The 12,158-nt window shown below is 39.4% G+C and overlaps 1 non-coding gene across 1 annotated transcript; it reads right to left on the reverse strand.

Annotated features, from left to right (window-relative positions):
• Nucleotides 1–4,798: 4,798 nt before the first annotated feature.
• On the reverse strand, nt 4,799–4,870 carry Trnad-guc (transfer RNA aspartic acid (anticodon GUC)). The gene has a single exon. It is a non-coding gene; the product is annotated as a tRNA-Asp (tRNA).
• Between the last annotated feature and the right edge of the window lie 7,288 nt (nt 4,871–12,158).

The following is a 12,158-nucleotide window of genomic DNA, read 5'->3' on the forward strand; positions in this document are numbered from 1 at the left end:
AAGCGGTACATTTCTTGACCAACTTTCTGTCACCTGTAGAAACTGATACCGTGAAACGGCGACAGGCTGGCTCAGCAGATAAAATTGACGTGAGATGTCCTAAAATTGTGTCACACTATAACAAAAATATGGGTGGAGTGGACCTAATGGACCAACTAAAAGTGTGCTATGAAATAGATCGGAGATCAAAAATAAAGTATTATCTTCGCCTATTCTTTGATCTGTTAGATATATCGATCAATAATGCACATACCGTCTACACTAAGCTTCATGAACAAAAAAAAATTGAAGGATCTCTGTTGTCGACCTTGCAATTCAGACAAGTTGTTGCTCGGAGTTTGATAAATGGTTTTACCAACAGACAAAGAGGCCTTCCAACTGCAAGAAGTAGTGTAGTACGCAAAGCAGTGAAACGACAATTACCATCGCACCCAATGGAAAAGTCGAATGCCAGAAAGAGGTGCGTACATTGTGCCAAGTACAAAAAAGAAAACCGCACAAATAATACTTGTATTTTGTGTAAAGTGCACCTTTGCTACACTAACAACAGGAATTGTTTCGCCGAGTACCACAAATAACTTGCCCTATTTTATTTATATTATCTATAAATAAGTAAATAAAAGTATACTGAGTAACAAATGTACATTATTTATAACAAAACACTCTTACCAACAAGTAAACCAAAATTTAGATGTTTCAGTAGAAAGTAACCCTTAGCGAACATAGGGACATATTTGTCCCATAAATTTCCAAAAAAAATGTAAAAGTTTTTGGAATTTTTAGTATAAATTATGTTTTTAGGGTGCCTATTAATTCATTACATCTAGGTAAATTGATTTAATAATGTACCGTAACCTTATGGTCCTGAAAGGGTTAAGAGCAAATTTGAATTCGCTGATGGTTATATTAGGCTGTCAAAAAAGTCCTGCGGTATTTCCGCGAGGTGTCGTTGTAAGCGCGTAGTTCTAGTTGTATTCATTGTATCGAGTCATACTATAGCTTGTTGGAAAGGTATTTTTGCGCGTTTTGTTTTGTTTGGTTAAGCCGTTCGTGAGTTATAGTGTAAAAACTCAAACCAATAAAATTTGTGCAGTTTATGGACCCGATACAGTTTCCATTTCCACCGCACAACGATGTTTTCGACGTTTTCGTTCTGGTGTAGAGATCGTCGAAGATGCGCCACGCTCCGGAAGGCCTGTCGTCGAAAATTGCGACAAAATCGCTGAATTAGCCGAGAAAGACCGGCATAGTAGCAGCCGTAGCATCGGCCAAGAGCTCGGGATAAGTCATCAAACCGTTATTAACCATTTGAAGAAGCTTGGATTCACATAGAAGCTCGATGTATGGGTGCCACACACGTTGACGCAAAAAAACATCTTTGACCGTATCGACGCATGTGAATCGCTGCTGAATCGCAACAAAATCGACCCGTTTCTGAAGCGGATGGTGACTGGCGATGAAAAGTGGATCACTTACGACAACGTGAAGCGCAAACGGTCGTGGTCGAAGCCCGCTGAAGCGGCTCAGACGGTGGCCAAGCCCTCATTAACGGCCAGGAAGGTTCTGCTGTGTGTTTGGTGGGATTGTCAAGGAATAATCTATTATGAGCTGCTTCCCTATGGCCAAACGCTCAATTCGGACCTGTACTGCCAACAACTGGACCGCTTGAAGGTAGCACTCATGAAGAAGAGGCCATCTTTGATAAACAGAGGCCGCATTGTCTTCCATCAGGACAACGCCAGGCCACACACTTCTTTGGTGACGCGCCAGAAGCTCCGGGAGCTCGGATGGGAGGTTCTTTTGCATCCGCCGTATAGTCCGGACCTTGCACCAAGTGACTACCACCTGTTTTTGTCCATGGCGAACGAGCTAGGTAGTCAGAAGTCAGAAGAAGAAGGCCTGTGAAAATTGGCTATCCGAGTTTTTTGCCAATAAGGAAGCGAGCTTCTATAACAGGGGTATTATGAAGTTGGCATCTCGTTGGGAACAAGACATCGAACAAAACGGCGCATATTTGACTTAAAACAGATGATTGTAACTAATTTTATGAACAAATGAAAATTCAAAAAAAAATACCGCAGGACTCTTTTGACAGCCTAATATTTATTATTAGGTACATTTTGTCTCATATTCCGAACACTTAAGCTATGATGGCCATTAAACAGAGTTTCGTTACTCAAAATTGTACCCTTTCTCGAAATTAATTTGATTTTTGGATACAATAGAGCCTTCTTTTTTATTCGACTACAATAAAATTGATTTACAAATACATATTTATGGTGAAAAACTAAAAATATATTTAGTCACTTTTGTCTCAAATTCCGAACAGCAAAAATGCATTTTTTTTTTAAATCATAACTTTAAATCTACTGGACCGATTCATATGATCGATATATCATATTAAAGTAAATAAACTAGTCTTTATTGGAATAATATTATGCTCGCAAAAAAATTTGTTTTATTTTGTAATTGAAGTGAAGTGTTTGCAATTTGAATCATGAGTAGAAACTTGATTCATATTCCGAACACTACTTCAATATTAATTTTAATGAAGATTTCTGCATAAAATATCATTTTATTTATATTTATTTTGTAGATGTAGATGTAGATGTAGATTCTTACCATTCCTAGCACTTAACATGAAAACAACAAACAAAAAAGTTGAGAAAACTACAAAAACTGAAAAATGAACAATGTTTGTTTTTTACGGAATTTGCAAACGCAATCATTTTATCATTGGTTTTGACTGTCACTTTTTGCAAATGTTTAATATTATAAATTATAGACTGTTTCTATACCTGTAAATGATATCAAAATTAATCTTATAAAGGGTGTGTCACATCAAATTGCATCACGGAAAAAACGCTGTAGAAATTCGCCCAGTAGACCGATCCTTTTGAAAATTTTAGACAGTAAAATAAAAACTATTAAACAACTTTTGGCATTTTTATTCATACTTCGAGCCCAAGCCCGTATGCTCACACCTTCCTCTTTACCCCGTCCATAAGGCTCTGTACAACGCCAGGTTGTAGTTTTTTTTGAACAGAAATCCATTTTCTCTTGAAGTCCGCCTCCGATTTGACAACTTTTGGGTTCTTCCGGAGGGCCTGCTTCATAATCGCCCAATATTTCTCTATTGGGCGAAGCTCCGGCGCGTTGGGCGGGTTCATTTCCTTTGGCACGAAGGTGACCCCGTTGGCTTCGTACCACTCCAACACGTCCTTTGAATAGTGGCACGAAGCGAGATCCGGCCAGAAGATGGTCGGGCCCTCGTGCTTCAATAGTGGTAGTAAGCGCTTCTGTAGGCACTCCTTAAGGTAAATCTGCACGTTTACCGTGCCGGTCATCACGAAGGGGGCGCTCCGCTTTCCGCAAGAGCAGATCGCTTGCCACACCATGTACTTTTTGGCAAACTTGGATAGTTTCTGCTTGCGAATCTCCTCCGGAACGCTGAATTTGTCCTCTGCGGAGAAGAACAACAGGCCCGGCAGCTGACGAAAGTCCGCTTTGACGTAGGTTTCGTCGTCCATTACCAGGCAATGCGGCTTCGTCAGCATTTCGGTGTACAGCTTCCGGGCTCGCGTCTTCCCCACCATGTTTTTCCTTTCGTCGCGGTTAGGAGCCTTCTGAACCTTGTATGTACGTAGGCCCTCCCGCTGCTTGGTCCGCTGGACGAATGAACTTGACAAATTCAGCTTATTGGCGACATCCCGGACCGAACTTCTCGGATCACGTCTAAACTGCTTAACTACGCGCTTGTGATCTTTTTCACTGACGGAGCATCCATTTTTGCCGTTCTTCACCTTCCGGTCGATGGTTAGGTTCTCGAAGTATCGTTTTAGTACTCTGCTGACCGTGGATTGGACGATTCCCAGCATCTTACCGATGTCCCGATGTGACAACTCCGGATTCTCGAAATGAGTGTACTGGATTAATTCACGACGCTCTTTTTCGTTCGACGACATTTTTCCAAATTTACGAAAAATTGACAGTGAAGCATGGCCAACGTGAGCTATACACTCTTATCTGATTATAAGCGAAAGCTGAAGATATAATTCCTAAAAATTAAATTTCTACAGCGTTTTTTCCGTGATGTAATTTGATGTGACACACCCTTTACCTCAAAGAATGTCTGTGTTTCCATTAGTAAATTATTTATAACATATAAGTTTAGTAAATATACATTTGAAAATGAAGTGTTCGGAATTTGAGACTGTTCGGAATATGAGACAAAACGGTATGAACGAAAAGGAAATTCATTCGTAAGTGTAATTCATATTGAAATAATTGCACTGGTGGGGTTGAAATGGACAGTCACATCCAAGTTCACATTCAATGCATAAGGGAAAGTGAAGGGAAGAATATTGAACTCTTTTTTATATTGTTTTCTCTTTTTGTTCTATTTCATTTACTGGACGCACAAACACTGAGAGAGTGCCAAATTATTCCTCTCGCGATCGATAAAGTTCTACGCTTCATATATTATTTACCTGTCCGTATTCCCCCCACTACATGTCACTACATGATAGTCAGCTGACTATCTGACTGACTATATCCGTATTCAGTTAGTAATGACTTTTGACTTCTTCACGCAGTTTCTCCGCCAAAACGACTAAACAGTCAGTCGGGCGTTTAGTCGCTATCTCCCTCTACCGACTCGACTATATCATTTCATTCTTCCCAGTCAAATTGTCCTCATTGCATTTTGAAGTGACTTCCCCCAAAACTTTCTTTCTTTCTTTCTTTGTTTTTATGAGGTTTTAAACTTTGCAGTTCATACGCCTTTAAAAATATGTTTCTCCCCGACGGGGAATTGAACCCCGGTCTCCCGCGTGACAGGCGGGGATACTGACCACTATACTATCGAGGATGTCCCCCAAAACGAATTCGTTCCTCTCTTTCTCTTTCCCATTTCTTCTTTCCCATGTTCCCTCTATCTCTATAAAAACGCAAAAATGGTCAATTGAGGGCCCTGAGTTTTGAACTTACGATCGATCACTTAGTAAGCGCAACCAATGTGGCTACGAAAACCCCCACAACAGTCTCTCTTGTCTCTTGTAAAAGTGAGTTTATTAAACCATCTCGAATAATCAACTAAACCAATGTTAACAATAACGCATGGTTACTGAAATGTTCCTTTGCTAACAAGGAGTCAGTCTAAATTATCTTTACACTTCAGTTCACCGATGATACAATACAAGTGAAGCGCAGGACCAAAATAACCATACGCGTAACAAGAAATTAAAATAGTAAATTTGTCCTGAAAAATCTGAAGTAACTGTCGAAATTCTTCTATATTTCGAGATGGTTCACTATTGCCAATATCATGGCGTATGTTAACTATCAACATAAATTAAAAGCTAAGCAGGTTTTGGTCTAATTTTCAAAAAAGTTACCTTGATGTCTCAGCATGCAGATGCTACCGTAATTCACCCATTTAACGATCAATTGCCCTGAAAGGAAAACAACTTAAGCTTCCGCACATTATGAAGGTGAAGGCTTCTCCAATGAACCTCTTAACGACTTCATTGCTAAGTGGTCTTCTGAGCGCAGCGGAAGCATTCACAATGCCCCCTCCAAAGCAGGTCTTTCCCTATCTACCCGGATGCCTTTGTACATTTGTTCAACATTTAACGGTGGTCTTTTTCTCTGCACCTTCGACCCGGGCCAGAAATGAGCAAATAACCTCACACTTGAGCCGTTTCACGACAGGGCAGCAAAAAAAAAAAACAGGAAAAAATACAAAACATTTCTTCTGGAAACTGGAATGTCCCTTCCCCCCCTTGGCTAGGTGGGAAATTGAGAAACCAGCGGTTAAACGAGGAGAAGAATCAATTTTCACGCACCAACAGACCGCTGTCATTCCAACATCGGAAGTAAGTCATCGCCCCGACCAATAGGCCATCAAATCGGAAGGAAGGAGGACTTGTTTAAATTTAAAGTCCTTTTTTTCTCTCCCGTTTTCTCGTTCTCGATTTCACTGTCGGCTCCTGTAATTCACCTAATCATGCTTCCATGTCATCTTCCACGGGAGGGGGTGGGGCGAGCTTTTCCTCTTCGGTGCCCTGCGTGAAAAAAGGGAGAGTTTCGAAAACTCATCAATTGGACTCACGTCGTCCTGGGAAGAAATTAAATTAATTTTTTCTTCACTTCTCAGGACCGGTCTGGTCTGCTGTTATCGATTGACACTTTCCCGGCACCTTTTTTACCTCTCTTTTGGCACAATTTAGGCGTTTGTCAGGAGGAAATTGATGGTTAACACGAGGGGCGATCGTTAAAATGTGCCATTGACAGGTCCGAGCGCTGTGGGCGGAAGTGATGAGCAGGCAAAAAACTACGAGTCAGGTTTTATCTAATTTTAAAGGTATCTGTCCTTGGTTGCTAGTGTTCTGTAGGAACCAATTCATCTTGACGATTCCATGGATATAAATTTAAACAATATACAGTTCGAAGTATAAACAACCAATTTATCCTTTATCGTCAAAGCAGTAACAAAAATTATCCGCCGAAATCTCACCCCTAAAATGCACAGCTCCACGGTGATAGACGCTGATTAACATATTAATTAGAAAAACCACATTCCCCGCTGCATACGAAAACACACATCCTAACAGTTCATTTGAACAAGCCACAGCACGACACTAATTCCGCCGAATCCCCACCAAAGAAAAACGACCGTATCTTTAATCTAAAATAATTTTCTATTATACAGCCGATTTGTAATTTATATACCTCTGTTGGTATCCCCATGGCAAGCGAGGGGGCAGGATCACGAATATGTTACATGTGTTCCTCTCCATTGCGTTCATTTGCGACTTCGCAACCAGCCGCCGACCTTGTGATCTTCCCAGAATCCCGTAACTACACACACATCTCGCTCGATGTGACGATGCTCACATTCGCCGAATCGCAAGAGTCGGGATGTTTCACGGTTTGTTGCGGGGGGCGAAAATGGAATTCCGAATTAGGGGAGATTATACGCGAGATATATTTTAATATTATTATTTAATCTCCATGTATTATTATTTTCGTTTCTACGCGGAGGCGACAGTGGCGGCTGGAGTTATGTGAATTCATGCGATAGAAATGGCACTGGTTTCCTAAAAAGATGTACCAAAACGCACCTTAGATGTTTCCGGATAGGGTTAAATATTTTAATAGATCGAAAGACCCTTAATAATACAGGGTTTTCCAACTTTAAATTCCGAAAGTAAATTGAAATAAAACACATTTAGAATTCGAATTTCGATGAAACTTTTATTTCAAAGTAAAGTTTGGTTTATGCCATTATGTGTGAAATACAACATCATTCAAATGTCCACCTAGGGCTTCCTCGCACACCTTGATCCGGAACAGGTAATTTTCGATGACTTTTCGGCACATATGGGGCGGTATCTCGGTCATAACTTCACGAATGTTGTCTTTCAAATGTTCAAGAGATTGCGGAGAGTTGGCATAGACACGGTTTTTCCCACAAAAAAAGTCTAGCGGGTTCAAATCGCATGATCTGGACGGCCAATTGGCGTCACCAAAACGCGAAATTATGCGTCCCTCAAATTTCGTTCGCAATATGGCCATGTTCTGTCGTGTTGTGTGGCACGTGGCGCCGTCCTGCTGAAACCACATGTCATCCGTATCCATATCTTCAATTTGTGGCAAAAAAAAAATCGGTTAACATGCGGCCATAGCGCTCACCATTCACAGTTACCGTCTCGCCGTCCTCATTTTCAAAGAAATACGGCCCGATGACTCCACCAGACCATAATGCGCACCAAACAGTGACCTTTGGCGGATGCAATGGCCTCTCAACAATCACGTGTGGATTTTCGGAGCCCCATATACGGAAATTTTGGGTGTTCACATAGCCACCGAGCTCGAAATGTGCCTCATCGCTGAAGAAAATTTGATGCGAAAATTTAGCATTTTGCTGGTGTTGTTCGTTCACCATGGAATGCGTCGGGCATACGTCGATTGGGTAATCGACGTATGGCCGACGCATTCCATGGTCACCACGCTCTAATTTTTGTACCAAATGCAAAATTCGCCACAATGATGTGTTTGACAAGCCCAATTGCTGAGCACGCCGTGGAATCGAAACATTCGGGTCATCCTCCACACTGGCAGCAACAGCAGCAATATTTTCGGCCGAACGCACATTACGATGATGCACAGGTTTCACAATATCCGCTACGGATCCAGTTTATTTACGCACTACATTAGCGATTGTGTGCTCTGTAGGCCGTCCATGACGACCAAAATCCGTCGCCGTAATGCTCGAAAAACATTTGCCGGTTTTTCATCATTTTTATAGTTTCACAAAATTAACACGTTGTGCGATGCTAAAACGGTCCATATTGTAAAATGGCAGACATTCAACTAACGATATGACGCTTTGGTTGACAGCTATGTCAAACGGTTGTCAGCGCAGGGCTGTATACTTTTGGAAGCCCGAAATGGAAAACCCTGTATGTTACTTACTTGCTTGCTTACTTACAAACTTGTTGTTTCGCAAAAAAATTGTTCCATTCCTCGTCTGAAAATGGCTTTTTATTTATAATTAAGAGACAAATCAATTAGTTGTTTTATACCGAGACGGCGTCATCTTCGAAGTCCAAACATCCCTTGAAGACCCTCAACGTCTTAACGTAGAATTACCTAAAAATTTCATTTATTTTTTGAATAACATTATGAGATTTCTATGCCAACTAACACATTTTGACCATCTTTGACCTAGAACTGCGTCTTTCAGTAATGATGCAAAAAAAAACATTATGATGTTTCTATGAACTATCCAAACGTATTTTGATGATTTTCATATCAATCGAATCGCAGATAAACTTTTTTTTTTCGTTTATTGTGTCCTTCGCACATAGCAGAAATAAAGTTTCTCTGTGTTGAGTATGTTGAGGGTAACACTTTTGAAATGACCAAGAAAAGGCAATATTCTGAAAAAAATGAATGTATCAATATGATGACAGTAAACTCAAGCAATGATAAATGCAACATCTACTTGTGAATTCGAATGTTTTCGTTCAAAAATGGTGATTTCTAAAACCGGACAAACCATGATCATTTTTTGGACAAACCATGATCAGAGGTGGTCAAACCATGAATCCTCTTTAAGGAAAATCGTTAAAAAACATAAAAATTTGTATAATTTTAACACCTTATGGTAGTATTAGCAACTAGAGACTTGGGGCTTTTCAACAAACCCAAACTCGTATCGATTATGTGTGATTTTCATGAAGAGAAATGGATTTGCATTTACTAGTTGCGTAAAAACACCCCAAGTCGGACAAACCAAGATCATTTGCCCTATTTATATCTGGCATCTATATTATGTGTTCCGAGAATGTAGGAAAAAAGAGCGCGGACTGGAGAATTAAAGCACGAATACTGGGAGAATACGCTCACCACAGAAACGGTTTTTTTTCTTCGCTGATGGCATGAAGTGATTAGATTGAAGGAATCTCTCATTCTGACAAGCTGTTTCTGTGAGCTTTATAGTCTCTGACAGCCGGGTGCTATGATTGATGCTAGGATCGTTAGCAAAATCTCAAGCAGAACTGTCAGTGGGATACCCAATTCATATGAAAACAAAGGGAAAATGTCAGTGGGATACCCGATATGTTGGCTCCTGTCAGTTCAATGGGGGTTCTCTAAAGACGTCACCCGGCTGGTCTCTGAGAGAATTATTCTTCTGCTGGGCCATTTGACACTGTATGATTGGAAAAAAAAACATAATTAGGGCGCCTTACAAAATAAAATTCATAGCACTTTTGTTATTCAGTATCTAAAATACAGAACGATTACAAATGACTGAGGGTTAACTAATCTACGTACTGACGTAGCTGTTACCTTAATTTTCAAGAACACGGTCAAGATAAATCCATTCTCGCTTAGGGGGTGTGTATTACACACTTCTCCAATAACACTGCGAATCAGGCGCGGGCATTGTGAAGAGAGGAAATAAGCCTGTTTGTTTGTTGTCTGTTTGCAACTTGTCGATATAAAAGAAGCCATTCCCGATTTCTAATATATCTTTAGAGGCGAATGAACTGAAAAGTTTAAAGCCTCTTTAATCCAACATCATCATCATTCTAATATATGCAGAGACGAATGAACTCTCAGAGTTTATCGTCAACTGATTCTACAATGAAAAAACCGTTCCAGAGATTATTCTACTAAGCAGTTGTTTCTAAAATTTCACAGCATTATAGAATAATATCCGAAGGTAAAAACAAGCGACTTATAAAAAATAATCGTATCTTGGACACAACCTCCTATAATTTTTTTCATCATTTTGACGTGGGACTACGTCTAACCGGAGTATATGGGGGGTAAAATGAAAACCTAAACACAGAACATGCTGGAAAAAATGAAAGATTCCGAATGCTTAAAACTCGAACATTTCTTACTAGATCGGAAAGATGTTTGTATCAATTGATAGGGAATATTTCTACGCTTCTATCGCAATTAATAAAATGTTATTTTTCATTAGATAAACAATTGAATAACTATAACTGCCTAATTTTGATTGGCCCGATCTACGGATTCCCTAACACAGACTTCAAATCCATGTAGCGTGGGGAAATCGGCATTGCAAATACGTGAATGTCGGGGGAATTTTTGTTCCGACTGAAAAGTGTTTCACTAACACAGACTTCAGAACCAAGGTGTTTGAGGAAATTGGCATAGCAAATTCATGCAAGTAGAGATGTCCAAATTTTTCGTTTATTCGATTATCGATCAATCGTGGGGCCGTTTTAAAATATTCGATTCATTCGAATAATTGTCTTTCAGTATTCGATTAATCGAGCGAATACTTATTTCTTGTAACCAAAATGAACAGACATTTATAATTATTATGATGATTTATTATTATTATGATTATTATGATTATGATGTCATAATTTTAAAAGTTACATTAAATATAATTTTAAAATAAACATGGTGCAGTACGAGGGTCACTATTTATATTTCGGGAATTGGCAACACTGATGTCATGTGAGTCCATCTGACGGTTCCATCGTAAAGTTTGACATTTTTGACGATATACGTACTCAGAACATTTTGTCATACGGACGCTATTTGTTTATTTTATATTTAGTTGAAAGTTTGGTCTCGGCAAAAAAATGGAACTGAATCGTGAACATTTTCGTGCGATGATTTTTTACGACTTTCGACGTGGATTATCACAACAAGAGTGCGTCAATCAACTTAATTTGACTTTTGGCGATGAAGCTTCATCAAAAACCACTGTGTATCGCTGGTATAGTTAATTCAATCGTGGTCGTAGTTCGCTGTCCGACGAGTTTCGTGAAGGTCGTCCAAAATCGACTGTAGTGCCAGAAAACATCGATGCTGTGCACGAAATGATTAAGCAAGATCGTCATGTAATCTATTGTGAGATTGAGGCATCCCTAAGCATTAGTTCCATCAGCATATATGCGATTTTACATGAACACTTAGTTGTGCGAAAATTATGTTCACGTTGGATCCCACATAATTTGACAATCGCTCAAAAAAAAAGGCTCGTGTCGATTGGAATAAATGCTTTGAAAATTGGTTTAAGCGCATGCAAAAGTGTATCGATAATCGTGGCGAGTACTTTGAAAAACAATAAAAATATATTCGCAGCTTAACTATTTGTTTTTGTTCCTATTCCCGAAATATAAATAGTGACCCTCGTATAATGCTTTTTGAATGAAATGGCATTTTAGTAAGTAATGATAAATTTACCATTTCCATTTACCATCGGATGATTGAAAAAAGAGCACACTATAAAAATGATGCGCAATATTTTATTGCACCAACATACATTTTATTTTAAAATTACCTGTTCTGCGAATGTTGTTGAAATAGAAGATTTGTTTGAAAATTTCAGCTGGGTCCTATAACTACTAGTTCATTAGAAGTATATGTATAGAATCATTGACCACTAGAAAAATATACCATTCCTTAGCACTCTGAGTTTGAATATTACCACGTTAGTACAGGAGCTTAGACCACCTCCTTCAATTCCTTTTACTCCTGCAGACGCTAAGTTCTTCTTCCCAGACTCCTCTACCGCCAGAGAATTATTTTTATGCTTCAATCGTAAATGGTTTAGCATATTCGATGAATTTCAACAAAACACCATGACGGTCAAACACATT

This window comes from Toxorhynchites rutilus, chromosome 1 (genome assembly GCF_029784135.1).
Source record: "Toxorhynchites rutilus septentrionalis strain SRP chromosome 1, ASM2978413v1, whole genome shotgun sequence".
NCBI classification, from domain to species: domain Eukaryota; kingdom Metazoa; phylum Arthropoda; class Insecta; order Diptera; family Culicidae; genus Toxorhynchites; species Toxorhynchites rutilus.